At 43.4% G+C, this 20,369-nt stretch overlaps 1 non-coding gene across 1 annotated transcript; it reads right to left on the reverse strand.

Annotated features, from left to right (window-relative positions):
* Positions 1 to 1,591: 1,591 nt before the first annotated feature.
* Trnar-ucg (transfer RNA arginine (anticodon UCG)) lies at positions 1,592 to 1,664 on the reverse strand. The gene has a single exon. It is a non-coding gene; the product is annotated as a tRNA-Arg (tRNA).
* Between the last annotated feature and the right edge of the window lie 18,705 nt (positions 1,665 to 20,369).

Here is a 20,369-nt window from a genome sequence, read left to right on the forward strand (position 1 = left end):
TGCCAATAGTGTGCACATGTACAACATCACATTGACATTTGACTTATCTTCTGGATGCTTACTCTTCTTCTTTTATTTTCTTCTTTTTATTCAGGCAGTGTAGTTCCAATTCATCAGCGGGACCACTATAGCTTTGAAGTTCCAGAAACATTGTACGTTACTTCATTTAGGTTTGCGACTTACAAACATTTACAAACTTCTAACGCGTTGTGACGTCCCGACTGTGGCTCCAAATGGTTCGTTGCCCAAATGGTCCGTGATACTAGGTTCGTTGCGTATGAAATACGACCTTTCCTCATTTTCATTTATTTTTTGTGTAAACTTTTGAAAATAATTCTGAGCAATTGGTGAGAATACTGTATAGGTATTCTATATTTTAGTTTGGATATTTCTAGGTGATTTACTGAAAGCAGTGCACATTTTCAAAGATTTTGTCGGTTTAATAACCTGACATGAGTCCCACCCTTATGGGAACAAAGAAGATGGATGGTTGACAGAGTTGTGTTAGTAGGCAGAAGGTTAGTGTTCGCTGCAAGAAGTAGTTACGTTCAGTAATAGCCCGCTTCGGAGCTCCAGCTGCCACCGTACAGAGAATAGCCCTACTGGAACAAGTGTTAAGGTTCTGAAACTCGTATGTCAGGAAGCGATACCTTGATCCATCGTTGACCCTCACGTTTATTTCCTAGGCTGTTGTACCTCCTCCCATCACTGTGGATCTCTGGATATTTGTTGTCCTCCTCCTGTACTTTCGTGAGGTCCTCTAAGAACATTACGTCTATTCATACAACATCGCTCTGCACTAGAACTAAGATGGGAATCAAAAAAGAACTTATTTTTACTTCTCTAGTGATGTTGCGATTTTAGTAGTGTCTGTCATTTTGTAATGTCTCCACACGTAGGCAACGTATTATTTGTGTTGGTAAATGGATTGTGTGACGATTACAGAAGTTTTACTTAAAATTGCTGTTTAGAATAACTGTTACCGTGACAGTGACGCATCGTCTATTAGTGCACGCGCTCTGTTTTAAGCCATGACACCAGTTCTGGCGGACAGCTACATGTCGGTAATGACTGCAGTCTGATTAATTATGTACCTCACATGTCCATGCAGAAGAAGCAGAAGAAGGACAATAAGAACAGGAACAATAAGAATAAGAAGAGTTCCCCCCCCACCATATTCTTTGACTCAGCTGACTACTGAATAAGGCGCCAGGACGCATTGACTGATGGCCTAGATGTGCATCTAGGAGGCCCCACCATCAAATTGCGAAGTGTACCTTCGCGCTGTTATTTTTTGGGTCACATAACGCTACAAATTGCGAGCAGCATACTTTCCCATAAAAAGCGAAGTGTAGGTTGAAGAATGGTATTGCAGACGCCTCATAGTCTGTTGAGGTACAGAAGAACCGAAGACAATGAGCTGTTACTCCAAAATGTTATAGACAAACATTAGTTTTTATGGATAGTCTTAGCATCTGTCATGCCATTTTCATGTGACCTGTCTCGTTATTAATTACGAACGCTGATAGTCGTAGGAGTGTCTCGAGTACAAATACATTGATTGCTGTGTGTATCTCCAAGTAAAAATAATCGACCGTGACAGGACTCGAACCTGCAATCTTCGGATCCGAAGTCCGACGCCTTATCCATTAGGCCACACGGTCTGCGTGTGGAGTAGTAACTTTGGCGTCAAGACACTAGTTCGGTGTGTGTGTAACGGTAGCGTGTGAGTGGAGATGCGTAGTTTACTCATAGCGTGAAAGTAGGTGACAGATAGCCACAGATCATTACAACCCAGTCTCCTTCTTCAGGATGGCAGGAAATTCGTTAAATACCCTTTACAGAAAGAGGAATGTTGTTGCGGCCATCGTAGCCGAGTTAACAACGCAGCAGTTTTCCGATGTACGAGGGTGGTTTGAAAAGTTCTCGGAACGGAATAGAAAAAAATGTACTTACATCACGGAAACTTTTTTTTATTTTTCATGTAGTCTCCTTGTAGATTAACGCACTTGGTCTAACGATGTTCCAGTGCCTTGATCCCATCTCGAAAATGAGTTTCCTCCAGGCCTGCAAAATAGTTGTCAACTCCGGCAATCAATTCTTCGTTTGAAGTAAATCTTCGTCCACCAAGAACAATTTTCAGTTTTGGGAAGAGATGGAAGTCTGACGGAGCCGTATCCGGTGAATAAGGCGGGTGTGGCAACAATTCGTGTAATTTCGCCATGGCGACGGCACATGTGTGCGGGCGCGCATTGTCTAGATGGAAGATGACTTTCTTCCTTGCTAAATCTTTCGCGTATCTTTTGTTGCGATTTGTCCAGGAGATTAGCATAATATTCTCTAGTAATTGTTTGCCCAGTGGGGAGATAATCTACAAACAGAACCCCTTCGCATCCCAGATCACTGATGCTATAATCTTTCCCGCCGAAGGAATTGTCTTTACTTTCTTTGGTGGCGGAGTATCAGCATGTTTTCACTGCTTTGACTGTTGTCTTATCTCTCGGGTATAATAGTGCACCCAAGTTTCATATGTGATCACAAACCAGCGCAAAAAATTCTTGTTCGTTTCTCCTACAACGGGCGAAACATTGTTCCGATGTGTCTGTCCATTGTCATGCGTTTTTGATCCAGCGTCAAGAGTCGCGGCACCCATCTTGCAGATAATTTTTTTTATTTCTAATTTTTCAGTTAAAATGTGATATACCCTTTCAGATGACATCTGCCAAGCGTGAGCAATTTTACGCTCTGTCAATCGGCTATCCTCCATGATTATTTTGTGCACTTTTGCAATGATTTCTGGAATAGTAACACATCTTGACCGACCACTGCAAGGATTATCACCTAAGCTCTCCCGACCAAATTTAAATTCATTAGTCCAATTCGCAGCAGTTGAATATGAAGGAGCAGAGTCCCCCAGTGTATTCTGGAAATCGGCCTAAATGTCCTTTACTTTCATACTTTTCTTTACGAAGTACTTAATCACTGCTCGAATCTCGATTTTTTCCATCTTCGCAAATCACTACGTGGGAACAACAACAGAGCCACGTCACCGTCGCAACTCTCTGCCAAGAGCATTGACGTGGCACGTGTACAGGCAACAGTCCAATGAATATTACGTGAACAATTTGTTGCGCTAGCGCTGACCTCTCGTTGTGATTCCGAGAACTTTTAAAACCACCCTCGTATTAGCGTTGTGGTGAATTGTTTCAGCCTTGAGAATCATAGAGAGTCAGGAAGTACATTAAATGAATTACTGATATGATTCATAAAAATGACCTCACAATGACATCTTCGGTGGCACTGTAAAATTGGGTCATCACCAACGGTAGTGCAGATGCTGGTACTAACTTAGACGCTACGTATGAACGTCATGCTGTGAAGAGTATGCTGTGAAGAGTAGTGACAAACTTTGAACACGTAAATACTTAACCCAGAACAACTATACTGGAATTACTAAATTAGTCGTCTGTTGCTTTGAGCAAATTACTTGCTTAGTGAGGATTTTAGATATGTTGCGATGTAGCTAACACTCACATTCCATGTAATCAGATGATTGCCAGCGAGTCTGTAGGTGGATGGATGACCCCTCCGAAGAAACACTCAACGTGTTAGCAGTTAGTGGTCAGTTGATTATCGATGTTGGTTCTGGGTACCAGCGGTATATACAGGGTGTTTCAAAAATGACCGGTATATTTGAAACGGCAATAAAAACTAAACGAGCAGCGGTAGAAATACACCTTTTGTTGCAATATGCTTGGGACAACAGTACATTTTCAGGCAGACAAACTTTCGAAATTACAGTAGTTACAATTTTCAACAACAGATGGCGCTGTGGTCTGGGAAACTCTATAGTACGATATTTTCCACATATCCACCATGCGTAGCAATAATATGGCGTAGTCTCTGAATGAAATTACCCGAAACCTTTGACAACGTGTCTGGCGGAATGGCTTCACATGCAGATGAGATGTACTGCTTCAGCTGTTCAATTGTTTCTGGATTCTGGCGGTACACCTGGTCTTTCAAGTGTCCCCACAGAAAGAAGTCACAGGGGTCCACTATACCACCATATCTGAAATGCTTCGATTTCTATTCCTCCGGGTTTCCGACGTTGAAAAAAAAAATGGTTCAAATGGCTCTGAGCACTATGGGACTTAACTTCTAAGGTCATCAGTCCCCTAGAACTTAGAACTACTTACACCTACCTAACCTAAGGACAGCACACGCGTCTGGCGAATAGGGAGGCCAATCCACGCCGCCTCCTGTATGTTTCGGATAGCCCAAAGCAATCACAAGATCATCGAAATATTCATTCAGGAAATTAAAGACGTCGGCCGTGCGATGTGGCCGGGCACCATCTTGCATAAACCACGAGGTGTTCGTAGTGTCGTCTAAGGCAGTTTGTACCGCCACAAATTCACGAAGAATGTCCAGATAGCGTGATGCAGCAATCGTTTCGGATCTGAAAAATGGGCCAATGATTCCTTTGGAAGAAATGGCGGCCCAGACCAGTACTTTTTGAGGATGCAGGGACGATGGGACTGCAACATGGGGCTTTTCGGTTCCCCATATGCGCCAGTTCTGTTTATTGACGAAGCCGTCCAGGTAAAAATAAGCTTCGTCAGTAAACCAAATGCTGCCCACATGCATATCGCCGTCATCAGTCCTGTGCACTGTATCGTTAGCGAATGTCTCTTGTGCAGCAATGGTAGCGGCGCTGAGGGGTTGCCGCGTTTGAATTTTGTATGGACAGAGGTGTAAACTCTGGCGCATGAGACGATACGTGGACGTTGGCGTCATTTGGACCGCAGCTGCAACATGGCGAACGGAAACCTGAGGCCGCTGTTGGATCACCTGCTGCACTAGCTGCGCGTTGCCCTCTGTGGTTGCCGTACGCGGTCGCCCTACCTTTCCAGCACGTTCATCCGTCACGTTCCCAGTCCGTTGAAATTTTTCAAACAGATCCTTTATTGTATCGCTTTTCGGTCCTTTGGTTACATTAAACCTCCGTTGAAAACTTCGTCTTGTTGCAACAACACTGTGTTCTAGGCGGTGGAATTCCAACACCAGAAAAATCCTCTGTTCTAAGAAATAAACCATGTTGTCTACAGCACACTTGCACGTTGTGAACAGCACACGCTTACAGCAGAAAGACGACGTACAGAATGGCGCACCCACAGACTGTGTTGTCTTCTATATCTTTCACATCACTTGCAGCGCCATCTGTTGTTGAAAATTGTAACTACTGTAATTTCGAAAGTTTGTCCGCCTGAAAATGTACTGTTGTCCCAAGCATATTGCAACAAACGGTGTATTTCTATCGCTGCTCGTTTAGTTTTTATTGCCGTTTCAAATATACCGGTCATTTTTGAAACACCCTGTAGATTCACTCGTTAACTTCCATTCTAGACAGCCACTGCTAGCGGCACAGTGACTGCAATAGGAACTCTGAAGAATGTTGAAACCCAGAGCACCAGTTAGCACCATTAATAATCGTTTGCGGGAAATTTCACTACGATGCATAGTGATGAGAGCAAGTTTTGCCTTCGCGTCAGTGACGGCCGTTTCCGACAATAGCGTCGTCTTCGTACATCGGACGTTCGAAACCAAAACAGAGGTGGCTTACAAAATCAGCATTCGATCTATTCTTGGGTATCTTCTTTAGACTGGGATTCTGAGCAGGGGAGATTAGCAGAGAAGCAAGAAAAGACTTGAATCAAAGCTGCGGGTTTTCCACGTGTTCATTTCATTAGTCCAAGAGCATCAGTGAGATGTTCTCCTAACTACAGTTGCTTACAGGCTGCCAGTTTTTTTAATAAAAATCGTCCATGGAATGGAAGGAGTTGTTCGGGAGAAATGATTTTAGACTAGATTTAAAAATCTGATTCCCTAGCTGTCAGACATTTTATATTCTTAAGCAAATGATAAAAAAAAGTTTGTTGCTGCATGTTGAACTCTTTTCTGAGCCACTGGCAGCTTTAATAATGGGCGATAAAGATCAATTTTTCGTCTCATGTTGTAGGTATACATATCACAAATCTTCTCAGTATGTGATGTGTTATTTACGACTAATTTCATTAAAGAAAATTTTATGATGCAGTTAAAATTCCTAACTCCATGACAACGTATCTACGCCATGGTAGGTGAACACAACATATAAGTCTACTACTCGCTTTTGTGCGATCAGTACTCTCTTTGTAAGTGATGAGGTGCTTCAGAAAACTGTTTCATAAGACATTGAGTGGTAATATGTAAAATATGACAGGAAGTTCATTCGTCTGTTTTCAAGACTAGCGGTTATACGAAGAGCAAAAGCAGCTGAACTTGTTTGAGTAGCTCAATAATATATTTCTTCCATTTCAAGTTTTCATTGATATGTACACCTAAAAATCTGTAGCATTCTGCCGTGCTTAATGATGCCTGTTTTTGCGCTACATCAATTGTTGGTGTGACCCAGTCTATTGAACAAGAATGAATGGTGAGTTTTCTCAAAACTTTGCGCAATTACGTTTTCAGAGAACCATTTCATTATTCTTTGAAAAATGTCTCTAGTGATATCTCTTGTTGCTTTTAATCTAATGGGATTTTAATAACACTAGTACAATCTGTAAAAGGTGCGAATTCTGCTTTATGAATGTTACATGGAAGGTCATCCACATCTTACAAGGAATAGAAGTGGATCTAAAACTGAACCTCGTGGGACTTTGTTCGTGGTTTCTCCCCTTTCACCAAATTTTCCTCTCTTACCAGCGTTGTTTGAATTATTCAGTACAACGTTTTGCATTCTGTTTGTTAAATATGATGCAAACAAACTGTTCATAGATCCATCATATCCATGAAACTTTTCGTTCGCCAGCGGCACTTACCTTAGGTTTAACTATTAACCATATTGGCATATTAGTTTGCTGTGACTCTGTTACAGTAAAGGATGTGTGTATGTACCGCAGCTAGTCACATTAGTTGCAGTACATACATAGGAAGATACTTCTTGTTCGACGACCCTGGGTAATCTTTCTTACTGGATAGGAGAATTGCTTCAGTTCTTCTACTAATGTGATGTTCCTAGCTCTGAAGTTAAGCAAGTCGTTTTTCGCTTTTCTGTCTCTCTTCATCAACTTCGACTTTGCTTTGTTTCTTCCCTTTAAGCGTTGTTACATGGTAAGTACGCTGACCATTCCTTGCAACAAGCTTCTTTTTCTTTCTTATATCAGGTAAGATGAGGTATTTTGCCTGCAATCCTTAACGTAGGTCTCTGTTCCCCCTGCTGTTTTATTTCTCTTCCAGTTTTTTCTCATCTTGTTCATTGCTTCGCAACGTAGAAGTTATATAACAGTATTACTAACATATAACCGTGCCTTATATCATTTTGGAAGTTGCTCGTCGCAAATGACAGCTTTCAGAATTTACCATTTTGCATACTTTCTTTCTCGGAAACTCATATTCTTTTCCCAGTAATCACTGTGTGAAGTGAGAACAGTCTTTGGCTAGTCGTGAAGGGAGCTCCGGGCCAAGTACTTTGGTGGGCGTAACTCGGCAATGAGAACTCTGCACCTTCTGGCGCTTGAACTCGTGGACAGCATTCGAACACGGCAAAGGGAGGCGGACATACTTTGTCGTGGTTTCCGGTCGGCACTGTATGTGTAGGTCTCTGTGTGCAGCCCTGTGCTGACACGTTCTTTGTGGCGAAGAACGATCTGCAAACTTCTTATGAGACTGCCTTTCTCATGCTCTTGTTTTGAACTACTACTAACGGTGAGACAAATCCTAGAATTTGGTAGCCTAGCGCGTTAATTAATTACAAGACTTTCGGGATTGTAACGAAGCCATGACGAATGGTAAAATTTAACATACTTTTTGCTGCGAGACACTCAGTCTCAATTCGCATTAGCCAGAAGTCTGTTTCTTATTAATGCAACCCACTCTCATTCATTTTAGCAGTCTGATGGTAAGTCTCCCGCTCCGTAAACCTCCCAGTTCCTACATCTCTAACTGACATCAGTAACTGCGTAGGTACATCATCCACTGCTGGTGACTTGTTTGAGTTCAGGTCATTCGGTACTACATCAAACTCTGACTCTGTTACTAGATCACCTATTTCATCCACATCAGCTTCATCTTTCTCTCCAACGAGTATTTCACTTTGTTTCTCTCCATTGCACCGGCCTTCGGAGGACTCATGCCTCAAGTTTGCCCTTTTTCTATTTAATAAAGGTCTTCCACTTGAATGTCGTAGGTTAATACCTTCCTGTTACCCGTATCAGTTTTTCCCGCAGTTATATGTTTCTTAGCATCTTTACATAACTCTTTTTTCGTCTCTCGCTCTCTCAATTAGCCCATTTGCACTTCTTGTTAATTCCGTTCCTAAGCAACCAACAGCGCTGCTTTCCTGCCACAGTCTAAATTCATACAAATTCTACTTCCATCTATTAACGAAAGTATGCTCGGATATTTAGTGGGTCATCTAAGCATTCTTCGCCTCTTATTATGTTATACCCGCGGTGTTCTGCCCTGCCTTAAGTGTTCCCTTCTACATCATATTCCACTTGTCTTCTACTGAGTACTCTCACCATTTCTCCTGAGAAAATTTCCGCTCTGACTAATTCTGTACTAAATTTTCAATATTCATTTTATTGTGTAATCTTTTCCCTTTATCCTTTTGAAATTTATCCTGTTGTTCATTACCACCAGATTGTGGTCTGAGTACGTCCAGACCTAGGTACGCATTGTAATCCAGAATTTCATTTCTAGATATTTATCAAATGTAATCCAATTGATGTCCACCCAGTACTCATTTTGTCCAACTATACACGCCTTCTTCTCTTTTGATTTTGGAAGAGTGTTTGTGCTACAATCAATCGAAGCTTATGGCAGAACACTAGAACATCTCTTACCTCCTTCTCCACAGCCCATATTCCCCATTTACCTAATTTCCATCATCCCCTCCAACCAAACAACAGAATAGTACTATCAAACTTTCACCCTCATTACGTATTTCATTAATTTTTCTATTTGCTCATACACCCTATTTCATCATGCGCTTGTGTTTCTTGTACAGGGCTATTAGAAATGATTGAAGCGATTTCATAAATTCACTGTAGCTCCATTCATTGACATATGGTCACGACACACTGCAGATACGTAGAAAAACTCATAAAGTTTCGTTCGGCTGAAGCCGCACTTCAGGTTTCTGCCGCCAGAGCGCTCGAGAGCGCAGTGAGACAAAATGGCGACAGGACCCGAGAAAGCGTGTGTCGTGCTTGAAATGCACTCACATCAGTCATTCATAACAGTGCAACGACACTTCAGGACGAAGTTCAACAAAGATCCACCAACTGCTATCTCCATTCGGCGATGGTATGCTCAGTGTAAAGCTTCTGGATGCCTCTGTAAGGGGAAATCAACGGGTCGGCCTGCAGTGAGCGAAGAAACGGTTGAACGCGTGCGGGCAAGTTTCACGCGTCGCCCGCTGAAATCGACGAATAAAGCAACCAGGGAGCTAAACGTACCACAGCCGACGGTTTGGAAAATCTTACGGAAAAGGCTAAAGCAGAAGCCTTACCGTTTACAATTGCTACAAGCCCTGACACCCGATGACAAAGTCAAACGCTTTGAATTTTCGGCGCGGTTGCAACAGCTCATGGAAGAGGATGCATTCAGTGCGAAACTTGTTTTCAATAATGAAGCAACATTTTTTCTTAATGGTGAAGTGAACAGACACATGTGCGAATCTGGGCGGTAGAGAATCCTCACGCATTCGTGCAGCAAATTCGCAATTCACCAAAAGTTAAAGTGTTTTGTGCAATCTCACGGTTTAAAGTTTACGGCCCCTTTTTCTTCTGTGAAAAAACGTTACAGGACACGTGTATCTGGACATGCTGGAAAATTGGCTCATGTCACAACTGGAGACCGACAGCGCCGACTTCATCTTTCAACAGGATGGTGCTGCACCGCACTTCCATCATAATGTTCGACATTTCTTAAACAGGAGATCGGAAAACCGATGGATCGGTCGTGGTGGAGATCATGATCAGCAATTCATGTCTTGGCCTCCATGCTCTCCCGACTTAACCCCATGCGATTTCTTTCTGTGGGGTTATGTGAAAGATTCAGTGTTTAAACCTCCTCTACCAAGAAACGTGCCAGAACTGTGAGCTCGCATCAACGATGCTTTCGAACTCATTGATGGGGACATGCTGCGCCGAGTGTGGGAGGAACTTGATTATCGGCTTGATGTCTGCCGAATCACTAAAGGGGCACATATCGAACATTTGTGAATGCCTAAAAAAACTTTTTGAGTTTTTGTATGTGTGTGCAAAGCATTGTGAAAATATCTCAAATAATGAAGTTATTGTAGAGCTGTGAAATCGCTTCAATCATTTGTAATAACCCTGTATGTTCGATTGGTGAGTGTTTCTTACTCGTAGTTTTGGCTTATTTTCAGTCGTCAGACAAAGGTTCGATCAATTTGTTGGCCACACCAAGTTTTCTCGTTACTGTTTTATTCACGGTGATGTGAACACTTGATACATCAGTCACTGATGCTACTGTTTACATCTTACAATAATCTGATCGAAAATCTCGTATCTCTTCACAGTTCATTTTACTAAGCCATACCAAGTTAATTACTCTGTTAATTTCTCCTTTTAGGTTTTCCTGATTCCCTACTATGTACAGTCTTCTAACATTGCTCGCTCTGATTACTAGAACGGTAGCCTTATTGTTCACCCTCCTGATGACACTCTTGTGTGCAGTTCTAACATTTGTTCGGCTTCATTTTCTACGGATAAACTTTGTGTCTCTAATGCAGTGGTTTCATACTCCTCTACCACATCAAAAAGTCAAGATGGTGTCCTGAATCTCTGCTCGCACCTGCTCTCCCTTTTTACAAGGCCGTTGACTGAATAAGTATTACTCCTTACAGCACAAGTTGTTTCTAACCGTAGCTGATGACTTTCATTCCAGATCTAAGGGTTACTAGCATCGAACCCAGGACCTCGATTTTTATATTCAAAAAACGGCTCTGAGCACTATGGGATTTAGCATCTGAGGTCATCAGTCCCCTATAACTTAGAACTACTGAAACTGAACTAACCTGAGGACATGACATGCACCCATTCCCGAGGCAGGATTCGAACATGCGACCGTAGCGGTCGCGCGGTTGCAGACTGTAGCGCCTAGAACAGCTCGGCCACAACGGCCGACGATTTTTAGATTAATAATCATTACGCTACACTTAGACCACGGGTCTACATCTATATCTCCATGACTACTCTGCGATTTACACTTAAGTACATAGCAGAGGATTCTTCGAAGCGCCTTCAGACTATTTCTCTACCGTTCTATCCTCGAACAGCGCGTGGGAAAAATGAACGCTTACATCTTTCTGTACGAGCTGTGATTTCTCTTATTTTATTATGAGGATAATTTATCAGGTTATACACAATGTATAGGTTGTATAAAACGTGAATATTTCTTTCATTCAGGGCGTTGATTTCTCATTTTGCACTACTTCATAATACACTACTGGCCATTAAAATTACTACACCACGAAGATGACGTGCTACAGACGCAAAATTTAACCGCCAGGGAGAAAACTCTGTGATATGCAAATGATTACATTTTCAGTGCATTCGCACAAGGTTGGCGCCGGTGGCGACACCTACAACGTGCTGACATGAGGAAAGTTTCCAACCGATTTCTCATACACAAACAGCAGTTGACCGGCGTTGCCTGGTGAAACGTAGTTCTGATGCCTCGGGTAAGCAGGAGAAATGCGTACCATCACTTTTCCGACTTTGATAAAGGTTGGATTGTAGCCTATAGCGATTGCGGTTTATCGTATCGCGACATTGCTGCACGCGTTGGTCAAGATCCAATGACTGTTAGCAGAATATGGAATCAGTGGATTCGGGAGGGGTAATACGGAACGCCGTGCTGGATCGTAGCGGCCTCGTATCACTAGCATTCGAGATGACAGGCATCTTATCCGCATGGCTGTAACGGATCGTGCAGCCACGTCTCGATCCCTGAGTCAACAGATGGGGACGTTTGCAAGACAACAACCATCTGCACGAACAGTTCGACGACGTTTGCAGCAGCATGGACTATCAGCTCGGAAACCGTAGCTGCGGTTACCCTTGACGCTGCATCATAGACAGGAGCGCCTGCGATGGTGTACTCAACGACGAACCTGAGTGCACGAATGGCAAAACATGGTCACGTCCGTGTTTGGCGACATCGCGGTGAACGCACATTGGAAGGGTGTAGTCGTCATCGCCATACTGGCGTATCACCTGGCTTGATGGTATGGCATGTCATTGGTTACACGTATCGGTCACCTCTTGTTCGCATTGACGGCGCTTTAAACAATGGACATTACATTTCAGATGTGTTACGACCCGTGGCTCTACCCTTCATTCGACCCCTGCGAAACCCTACATTTCAGCGGGATAACGCACGACCGCATGTTGCAAGTCCTGCACGGGCCTTTCTGTATACAGAAAATGTTCGACTGCTGCCCTGGCCAGCACATTCTCCAGATCTCTCACCAATTGAAAACGTCTGGTCAATGGTGGCCGTGCAACTGGCTCGTCGCAATACGCCAGTGACCACTCTAGATGAACTGTGGTATCGTGTTGAAGCTGCATGGGCAGCTGTACCTCTACTCGCCAGCCGAGCTCTGTTTGATTCAATGCCCATGCGTATCAAGGCCGTTATTACGGCCAGAGGTGGTTGTTCTGGGTACTGATTTCTTAGAATCTATGTACCTAAATGGAGTGAAAATGTAATCACATGTCAGTTCTAGTATAATATATGTGTCCAATTAATACCCGTTTATCATCTGCATATCTTCTTGGTGTAGCAATTTTAATGGCCAGTAGTGTACTCTAGTTTGGTTCAAGCTACTGTAAAATAAAAGTCCCTGATGGCTGTTATATTATGTATTTAATCTGATTTTCACAACACGCGTCAGATAGTAGAGTATGGCAAATAACCATTTCGGTTTAGAAGAGGATAAAGGAATATTGCTCAAAAAAGTAAACCAAAGTGCATGCTGCCTTCAAGTTCAGAGTGGGGGTTCAGTGCACTATCCAACCTTTGTTTGTATTACGGAAAGCCTTGTAATTTCGTGCAGCCCTCGAAGTAAACAGACTTCTCAAGGTTAAATGATGTAGAATTGTCGATGAACCATCCCGTAAATTTCCTTTTTGTGGGTGGCGCAGGGGAACGGGAAATTTCGAAATAACGTCATTTCCATGAATAAATTCATAAAACTAGTAATTTATTAACGAAAGTGAATGTATTCAGTATGCAATTATTCAGCATGTCTTTACAATCAAAATGTCCAAAAGGGTCTCTTTACTTTTTAAAGATGGCATCGGAAAGATGCTCTAACAGCCTGTTATGAAAACTCTAGAATGCGCGGTGTATTGCTACATCTTGGGGAATGGCAGTGATTTCGTTTTCAGTGTTCTCCTTCAGTTCATGGATTGTTGCAGGACGTGTACGGTACACCTTGTCTTTAAGATATCCCCACAGGAAGAAGTCGCACACACTAAGATTATGGGATCTCGCAGCCCATGCAATGTCACCGTTACGTGAAATAATGCGTCTTCCAAACAATTGACGAACTGCTGCCATCGATTGTCGAGCAGTGTGTGACGTGGCTCTGTCCTGCTGAAACCACATGTTTTCGACGTTAAGATTAAGCTCGTACAGTCTCGGTGTAAAGAATGTTCGAAGCATTTCAGCATATCGAGCGGATGTTACTGTCACTGCACTACCATCCGCACGTTCAAAAAAATAAGGGCCGATAACACCATGACGTGATACAGCACACCATATTGTGACCTTGGCGCTATGTAGTGGTCGCTGGTGAAACTCACAAGGATTGTCCTGTGCCCAATAACGAAAATTCTGTTTGTTCACGAATCCGTTCAGGTGGAAATGGGCTTCGTCTGATACCCATAAGTTACCAAGGAAATTCGCGTCCTCGTTTATTTTAGCCAATATCTCGCTACTAAACTCCATACGTGACGCTGGGTCTCGTTCATGTATGTGTTGCACAATCCGCAACATATAGGGATGGAAGTCTAATTCGTGCAGTATTCTTTGTAAGCTTCGTCTCTTAATCCCTAGCGAAGATGCATGGTGTCGAACGGAGCGGCGAGGACTTCTCTCGATTGCAGCTCTAGCAGCTGCAGTGTGCTCCGGGGTACGTACCGTTGGAATGCCACCTGGAGGTTTCTTTTTCAAGGCAGATCCTGTTTCTTCAAGATTACGCACCCACGTTGTAATCGCATGCGCAGATGGGACACGTCCATGACGTCCAAGCTGGTAATGCTGTGGAAATGTTCTCTGCGCGGCAGTCGCACTATCACCATTTTTGTAAAACGCTCTCACGGCTACTGCACGTCGCGCACCAGTCCAATTCTCCACGATTACTAAATGGCAATGCGTTCACATCAATTGCGCAAAGTGTCGAACATCTGCCGGCGCTACAGTGCTGCCAACTGTAACGTTCAAAATTTCCCGTTCCCCTGCGCCACCCTGTACTTCGTTTCCTTCAGTACTACCCTAGGGCCTTCGGGATATCTTGTAAGCGTGTGGCCTGAGAGTTACTCGGACAACTTCGTAGCGGAATACGGGTACGTCGCCTCCTGTGTGAGGCGTGCAGTTGCATGACGCGGTGTGGACGTCGGCCCATGCGGGCCCATCCATCACCGGCGCCGCTTCGCCACGCTTCCCTCCCCTGCTGGTGATTTATGCGGACGGCGTGTAATGCAACAAGGCGGCTGCGCTACCCGCGTTGCGCCCAGTGCTGCCGCCACTGACACAGCAAATACCGAGGGCGCCGGCGCCGGCGCCGGCGGAGGAGGCGGCGGCACTTGGCGGCGCACTCGTTAATTACTGCCGCACCACGTGATCAATCATGCGAGGGACGGCCGACTGCCCATTTCTGTAACAGCTATCAACATAGGAGTGCTGTAACACCGAAAATGCAGGATGCATGGCACCTGCTACCGATATATATTTTTTTTTTTAATTGTATTGTAAGACGTGTATATTTCTATTGTCTATTGTCGAACCACAATTTATGAAAGGTGTTTGTATTTTATTAATTGGATTACGTAGGAATAATTAATATTTGTCATGCTGGAAATAATTGTGGTAGCAGGGAATGTCTGCACCAAAGTATTGTTGGCAAGGGAGACCGAAAATTGATATAATTTTAAAAAGGGCGGGAGCGACAGCGTACGGATACATTTTCAGAAAAGAGCGGGAAAGACCGCGCATTGATACATTTTGTAAGGGTAGCAGGGATTGTCTGCACCAGAAAGCATTGTTGGCGGGAGAGACCGCACTTTAGCGTTCGTAGGAAGTCAGTAGTAAGCGAGATGTGAAGCGAGTCGGTAGCAGGTCTGAAGCGAGAGGTTGAGAGGAGCGGTGTGCCCGCCAGCCACCAGCTATGATTTACAAGAGATTATAAACGGATGTAGAGAGACATCAACTAACTATTATCATAAGAGGAACTAATATTATTGAATTAATTTCTTTGCGAAACTCAAGACTACTTAAGGTATGTTTGCGCAATGCTAGTTGTAAGATTATTGTAAAAGGTAAGTCCCATTTGAACGTTTGTAAAATCATTTCATTACCAACAGTAAATATTTGAAGCGTTTTCAGAATATAATTAACTTTTGCGAGCAATATTGCATTTCTAATTATAATCCATCCCAAAAACCATCAACGTAAAACTTTGCAATATTTTATTGTTCTCAAGAAAAAGTTTAACTATGAATTGCGTAACTTCAGTCAAATTAATTAAAGAATAACGTCAGCTTTGCTATTAAAGCATAACGTGAGCTTTGGTAATAAATACAGCCACTTATTATGAAAACCCACCAGCAGCTAATAGAGTATAGTAAAACAGAGTAAGTATATTCATGTCGCAGTTCAATGTAGCAGTCAGATGGCGATCCAGTAACAGTAAAAAAGGTAAGGAACAGTTTTGGGTTATTGCAGATAACGACTGAGGGCCACACGACGACGACTCATTCTATGTTTCGTCGGAATAATCCGAAAATCACTTTTAAAAAGCAGCAATTAAATTTGTATGCGAAAATTGAGAAAGAGAATAAATTTCAAAGCAAGAGAAAGAAATCCTAAGGGAAGGTTACATAGCCTATTGTAAAAGGGAAGGTTATTAATAACAAAAGAGGTATAGTGGAGATGGGAAGGCTTCAGTATGTAAATATTTGTAATTTAAATGCTTTCTTTTAATAAGTAACGACATTGCTTCACTGTATGTGTACATTTAGGTAAATGTCTGTTGACGCTTCATTGTTTTCATCTGTGTTTTACTGTGAAACTTATAAGCTCTGGGAAAAAGCCAATGGAATTGTTATTTGCATCGACTAGCAACGATAATAGCAGTGCTTGTGCGTTGTAAAATCTTTGGGTAGGGGGTTGTAGCGCAGAGCGCGCGGAGAGAGCGAGAGACGGTTTCCAGCGCTTGTGGTGTGCGGAAGTGTGGTGTTAACGCTCTCGCAGTAGAGAGTACCATTTCGGTGGCATCATGTTCGCGCGCCGGCCAGATGACTAGTAGCAGGAGGAAGTACAGTGGACGGCCGGAAGAGGTTCAAAATGGCTCTGAGCACTATGGGACTCAACTGCTGAGGTCATTAGTCCCCTAGAACTTAGAACTAGTTAAACCTAACTAACCTAAGGACATCACACACATCCATGCCCGAGGCAGGATTCGAACCTGCGACCGTAGCGGTCTCGCGGTTCCAGTCTGCAGCGCCAGAACCGCGCGGCCACTTCGGCCGGCAGGCCGGAAGAGGCTGTATTAATTACGATTGCCCGTTCCTGTAATTATCCGTGGCCCCACAAGATGCTACCGTCTTCGACAACAGCATCAGTTCAAGCAACACAGATTCGTCGTCGGCTACGAGTTTCGTCGCACGCACAGCACTGAAGTAAGACTGTTCATTGGTAAGTACTAACGGTTAACCAAGCAGCACAACTGAATGTGATTTGATTAATGAACTTTATTTAAATAATTACCAGTTAAATTCAGGGTGATTGTGTCCTCATTGCCCCCAGACATTGTTACCAAGCAGGGTCCTTGTTCCCTTTTTTCCTTATATGCTAACCGAAGTTTGAGAATCTATCACTGGAAAAAATCCAAATCTAAAGAAAACGCACAAATTAAGAGTGCGGAAGTGTTATTTATTTAACATATAGGTTGGAGCACATGGCTGTTTGGTTTAGTACGTATTCTAGTATTTAATTCTGTTCAAGTCAGTAAAAAAGGCTTAGTTGTTCAGACAATAATATGAAATCCAATTTGAAAATTAAGTAACTGCAAAGTAAAAAGTGCTTGCCTTTCTCTGAATTTCGTTGATGACGTTATGGTTCAAATGGCTCTGAGCACTATGGGACTTAACTTCTTTGGTCATCAGTCCCCTAGAACTTAGAACTACTTAAACCTAACTAACCTAAGGACAGCACACACATCCGTGCCCGAGGCAGGATTCGAACCTGCGACCGTAGCAGCCACTTGGTTCCGGACTGAAGGGCCTAGAACCGCTCGACCACAGCGGCCAGCAAGTGCCATGATGGTAGCAACAACGTTTATACTTGGCAGGCAGGCAATTGTCATTGAAAAAAATTTTATACATTTTTGTTTGCTGCGTACAGTCTATTTTTCATGCCAATGTTGCATTCACCAGTCTTTGTTGTTCACTTTTTCGGAATTCGAACCCTTTTATGGCTTCATCTTCACGAGAGTTATCGAAATGAAACACACGGGAAAGTACATTGTCCAGTCACATTAATGTGGTCACCTGTCAAAAGCCCGATTAATCACCCTTTGAGAACCGCTACGAGATGTACGCCGACCGATCATTTTAATGTGACCAACTGCCAGTAGCCTCAGTAACCACCTTATTCAGCACGCACCGCTACTTCAGATAAATAGTTCCGTTTCCGCATTACGACTGCACTGTTCCCCGACACGCGTTGCTGCCACTGCTGTATGTGAGTGGTTATTGTACGTTGACGATGAATATAGGCGGTAGACACATAAATGTGACTCGACCATGCATATCTTATTGCTGGGCCGCTGCAACCTCTAATGTAATAAGTACGACTTTTACGTTTGCTACTTTAGCCTATGTTACAGTGCATCAACAGGACACACTTGCAGGTGTATTTCATTGCGATAACTGTGCTTGAAGAGGAAGCTACAAAAGTGTTCGGAGCGACTACAAATAAAGTACACGTCAAACGCAAGTGATTTGAAAAATTAGCACGTAACTAGTAAATTGGAAATTTGTGGTAAGTTCCTGTGGGACCAAACCGCTGAGGTGACTGGTAACTAGGCTTACGCACTACTTAATCTAACTTAAACTAACTGACACTAAGGAAAACACACACATTCATGCCCGAGGGGGGACACGAACCTCTGACAGGAGGAACCGCACATTAAAGTAGTCTGTGCGCTCCAAAACATAATAATTTGCAGCTGAAGTTCCCATTCACCCACGTCACGGAAGATATCCTTTTATTTAGCTCATGAGTGGAGAGTCGGGACAGTGATTTGGCTCTCTGTCAACTGACCTTTGCGTAAAATTTCCGTCGCCCTTTCTAGTAAAGTAGTATAAAAATTGGAAATTTGTGGGAAGTTCTTATGGGACCAAACTGCTGAGGTCATCGATCCCTAACCTTACACACTACTTAATCTAACTTAAACTAAATTACGCTAAGGACAGCACACACACCCTTGCCCGAGGGAGGATTCGAACCTCCGACGGGGGAAGCCGCGCGGACCGTGAAGACGCCTCAGATCCCTCGGCTACCCCAAGCGGCCCTGATGTAGTGTAAGTGGTACAGAATGTTCCTTGATATCCCCGTTACACGCAGTTCTTTCACAGTATACTTTCGCAAAGTGTTAGATGCATTTCCTTGTGTGTTTAAATATTCCAGTGATGAACTCTTCTCGGGTGATCAGTTTGAGGATGATGGTACGAGCCGGCCGGTGTGGCCGCGCGGTTCTAGGCACTTCAGTCTGGAACCGCGTGACCCCTACGGTCGCAGGTTCGAATCCTGCCTACGGCATGGATGTGTGTGATGTACTTAGGTTAGCTAGGTTTAAGTAGTTCTAAGTTCTAGGGGACTGATGACCACAGATGTTAAGTCCCATAGTGCTCAGAGCCATTTTGATGGTACGAAACTCATCGGCAAGAGGAAGCCACCACTCGGCTGATCACCCGAGAAGAGTTCATCGCTGGAATAGGCCGAAAAATCCTGCAATAGCGTTTAAGTATTTTGTTTTGTTCCTTCGTTTTTCCGTTTAAAACTTATTAGCTTTCGGTACGTGTACATACAGCCATCTCATCAGTGGGAAGACTACACGACACTATGTTTAGACATTTCAGAACATTCATTACGGCTAAGCCGTACCCTGGTACGAAATTACGTAGATTTAGACTTGTAATATGATGCCACGCAGAAAATTTTCTTGCCCCTCTAAAGACGAAAATTTGCGACGCGTCCGAGAATCGAGCCTGGACGCTACTGTTTATCAATATGCCGCCCTGATCTCGCAGCTAACAAGGCAATTTTCTTCGCTCTACAGTCAGAATCGCTCCTTCAACTCATTTTCGGTGGTGCCATGGCGTAACGGTAAGTCTCACTCACAGCTGTGTCAGCGATCTACGGATTTCTAACGATAAGGATTTGCAGCAAATAATATTTATCTTATCAAATTTATTTTATTACTCTTTACCATATTGGCTGTTTTCATATTCATATGTGTAAGGTGCGGAATGTGCATTAAACAAATTGAGTACCTAATATTTGATGTCAGAGCGCTCATTTTTCCTTACTTTTCATAAAAATTTCTATCGAAATATTAACATAATCCCCCTGCGATGGAATTAGTGTATCCCAGCTGTCTGCGGCACGTGGGAACCATCACAGTCTTCGCGTAGGGGGATGTGGAACACCGCCTAAAAACTACATACAGGCTTGCTGGCACACCGGTCCTCGTCGTTAATCCGCCGGGCGGATTCGATCCGGGGACGGAGCGCTTACCCGAGTCCAGTAAGCAGCGTCTTAGCGCCCTCGGCTAACCCGTCGAGTAGTAATATACAGGGTGGTCCATTGAAACTAAAAAAGTACAAAGAACGAAACTCGTCTTGCTTGAAGGGGGAAACCAGATGGCGCTATGGTTGGCCCGCTAGATCGCGCTGCCATAGGTCAAACGGATATCAACTGCGTTTTATTAAAATAGGAACCCCCATTTTTTATTACATATTCGTTTAGTACGTAAGGAAATATGAATGATTTAGTTGGACCAC

Source organism: Schistocerca serialis, chromosome 4, assembly GCF_023864345.2.
Source record: "Schistocerca serialis cubense isolate TAMUIC-IGC-003099 chromosome 4, iqSchSeri2.2, whole genome shotgun sequence".
Lineage (NCBI taxonomy): Eukaryota > Metazoa > Arthropoda > Insecta > Orthoptera > Acrididae > Schistocerca > Schistocerca serialis.